Source organism: Pleurodeles waltl, unplaced genomic scaffold (genome assembly GCF_031143425.1).
Source record: "Pleurodeles waltl isolate 20211129_DDA unplaced genomic scaffold, aPleWal1.hap1.20221129 scaffold_69, whole genome shotgun sequence".
NCBI lineage: Eukaryota > Metazoa > Chordata > Amphibia > Caudata > Salamandridae > Pleurodeles > Pleurodeles waltl.
In genome coordinates this window covers 549,838-553,461 of record NW_027150390.1, presented here as the reverse complement: position 1 = coordinate 553,461, position 3,624 = coordinate 549,838, and the positions used below count along the sequence as shown (strand labels likewise).

At 46.5% G+C, this 3,624-nt stretch overlaps 1 non-coding gene across 1 annotated transcript; it reads left to right on the top strand.

The window, feature by feature from the left end:
• Window positions 1–1,622: 1,622 nt before the first annotated feature.
• TRNAG-UCC (transfer RNA glycine (anticodon UCC)) lies at window positions 1,623–1,694 on the top strand. Its single transcript has one exon. It is a non-coding gene; the product is annotated as a tRNA-Gly (tRNA).
• Window positions 1,695–3,624: the final 1,930 nt, after the last annotated feature.

The window sequence follows — 3,624 nt, the reverse complement described above, 5'->3', positions numbered from 1 at the left end:
AAAACATATGCCACGGAGCGTTGGTGGTATAGTGGTGAGCATAGCTGCCTTCCAAGCAGTTGACCCCGGTTCGATTCCTGGCCAACGCCGTGCTAATATTTATACATTAAGCAAGCTGTAGCTATTCTAACGCAATATGTTAAAAAAAAGAGAAATATCTTGACCAGATTACTCAGCTATTAGATAAATAATAAACAAAGACATAGGCAGGCATCCCAAAAGCTCCGTCTGCGACTTTCTATGTCCTGAAATTTTTATATTTTACATACAGCAGTCACCACTCAAAACTGCTGGTAATAAATGGGCTGCAGGGGGGCAGGCAATGAAACGGCTAAGCCCTTCTGCCCGACCAGCCTTTAGAACTGCAGCATCTCTGCAGTAAAAATTGTTTCAGGTCAATATCTCTCCCCTGGAAAAAATGTGCGAGACCCACCACCAATAAATGTGGCAAAAGTCCCCAACATTTTCTGCATATTTGTGCTCTTACCTGAAAGCAGCGCCACCTTTTAGTCATCGCAGGCAACTGCAGCATACAACCAAATTTATCCGAGAGCAAGGTGAAAGAAACCCAAGGGAACAGCCCCTGTCTGCAGCAGGAAGGTTGGCTGCTTCGAATGGACAGAACTTCCAGTCCGAAGTCCACTCACGTCCTGAACGCTCCCAAACGCTCATACCGGGCAAGCCATCACCGGGTGCACCTCTGGCTCCCAGGTGAGGCCAAAACCTGAGCATGGTAGCGCAGGATCACAGAGAAGGAGCGGGTGGGGGTGCTTCTGTCTTGACAAAGGCGTGACATGGCTAGTGACTGAGAGGGCCTTGACTTTCCCCTATGACTGACTGTGAGAGGGGAAGGCGAAGACTTTCTGCACCCAGCATGCCTTGTGACATTCTTAGGCAAATGAGGTGAGAGCCCTGTCAGAATAGCTCCAGCGATCCCATGCCACTCCTCTGAAGGCTCCTGATCTTCATAACCACAGCATTTTGAACAGGAAGCAGAGTGGTCGCAGCGGAAGCGTGCTGGGCCCATAACCCAGAGGTCGATGGATTGAAACCATCCTCTGCTAGCATGGATTGATTTTTTTTCTTGTGAGGACCACTCTCTCGTTTCCACGCTGCCAGAGCGGAAAACAGCAGGCTTGTGCCAGCTTTTTGTGGGAAGAGACTGCTCAACTATCGGTCTCTGCTCAAAGTCAGGGAGACAGATGGTCAGAGAATCAACCCTACACTTCAAAGGAAATGATGCACAGTTATGACCATTAAAGAAAGATGGGACCCTCGCACTTCTTTCTGAGCCTGCTTGGAACGTTATTATTCCCTTTTTTTGTCCTGCTATTATCAATCTCCTGTGAATTTCGTGGAGCTGTTTTATTTCTCTACCCTGCTGTTTTTCCCTTGCTGCCAATATATGCTTATTTCAATGATTTGAACTGCTGCTTTCCCTTTCTCCTTTTCTGCGCAGCTTTTGCATTGGTTTCAATCTCCAGTTCCTTAGCAGTTGCAAGAACTTTTTTCCTGATTTTCATGTTGGTCTGTAAACCAAAAATACCTCTGATACTGGTGCAATATAGTCATTGAACTCAGGGTTGTGATGTCTAGAGTTTAAAAAAAACATATGCCATGGAGCGTTGGTGGTATAGTGGTGAGCATAGCTGCCTTCCAAGCAGTTGACCCGGGTTTGATTCCCGGCCAACGCAGTGCTAATATTTATACATTAAGCAAGCTGTAGCTATTCTAACGCAATATGTTAAAAAAAAGAGAAATATCTTGACCAGATTACTCAGCTATTAGATAAATAATAAACAAAGACATAGGCAGGCATCCCAAAAGCCCCGTCTGCGACTTTCTATGTCCTGAAATTTTTATATTTTACAAACAGCAGTCACCACTCACAACTGCTGGTAATAAATGGGCTGCAGGGGGGCAGGCAATGAAACAGCTAAGCTCTTCTGCCCGACCAGCCTTTAGAACTGCAGCATCTCTGCAGTAAAAAGTGTTTCAGGTCAATATCTCTCCCCTGGAAAAAATGTGCGAGACCCACCACCGATAAATGTGGCAAAAGTCCCCAACATTTTCTGCATATTTGTGCTCTTACCTGAAAGCAGCGCCACCTTGTAGTCATCGCAGGCAACTGCAGCATACAACCAAATTTATCCGAGAGCAAGGTGAAAGAAACCCAAGGGAACAGCCCCTGTCTGCAGCAGGAAGGTTGGCTGCTTCGAATGGACAGAACTTCCAGTCCTAAGTCCATTCACGTCCCGAACGCTCATACCAGGCAAGCCCTCACCGGCTGCACCTCTGGCTCCCAGGTAAGGCCAAAACCTGAGCATGGTAGCGCAGGATCACAGAGAAGGAGCGGGTGGGGGTGCTTCTGTCTTGACAAAGGCGTGACATGGCTAGTGACTGAGAGGGCCTTGACTTTCCCCTATGACTGACTGTGAGAGGGGAAGGCGAAGATTTTCTGCACCCAGCATGCCTTGTGACATTCTTAGGCAAATGAGGTGAGAGCCCTGCCAGAATAGCTCCAGCGATCCCATGCCACTCCTCTGAAGGCTCCTGATCTGCATAACCACAGCATTTTGAGCAGGAAGCAGAGTGGCGCAGCGGAAGCCTGCTGGGCCCATAACCCAGAGGTCGATGGATCGAAACCATCCTCTGCTAGCATGGATTGATTTTTTTTCTTGTGAGGACCACTCTCTCGTTTCCACGCTGCCAGAGCGGAAAACAGCAGGCTTGTGCCAGCTTTTTGTGGGAAGAGACTGCTCAACTATCGGTCTCTGCTCAAAGTCAGGGAGACAGATGGTCAGAGAATCAACCCTACACTTCAAAGGAAATGATGCACAGTTATGACCATTAACGAAAGATGGGACCCTCGCACTTCTTTCTGAGCCTGCTTGGAACGTTATTATTCCCTTTTTTTGTCCTGCTATTATCAATCTCCTGTGAATTTCGTGGAGCTGTTCTCTTTCTCTACCCTGCTGTTTTTCCCTTGCTGCCAATATATGCTTATTTCAATGATTTGAACTGCTGCTTTCCCTTTCTCCTTTTCTGCGCAGCTTTTGCATTGGTTTCAATCTCCAGTTCCTTAGCAGTTGCAAGAACTTTTTTCCTGATTTTCATGTTGGTCTGTAAACCAAAAATACCTCTGATACTGGTGCAATATAGTCATTGAACTCAGGGTTGTGATGTCTAGAGTTTAAAAAAAACATATGCCATGGAGAGTTGGTGGTATAGTGGTGAGCAGAGCTGCCTTCCAAGCAGTTGACCCGGGTTCGATTCCTGGCCAACGCAGTGCTAATATTTATACATTAAGCAAGCTGTAGCTATTCTAACGCAATATGTTAATAAAAAGAGAAATATCTTGACCAGATTACTCAGCTATTAGATAAATAATAAACAAAGACATAGGCAGGAATCCCAAAAGCCCCGTCTGCGACTTTCTATGTCCTGAAATTTTTATATTTTACAAACAGCAGTCACCACTCACAACTGCTGGTAATAAATGGGCTGCAGGGGGGCAGGCAATGAAACGGCTAAGCCCTTCTGCCCGACCAGCCTTTAGAACTGCAGCATCTCTGCAGTAAAAAGTGTTTCAGGTCAATATCTCTCCCCTGGAAAAAATGTGCG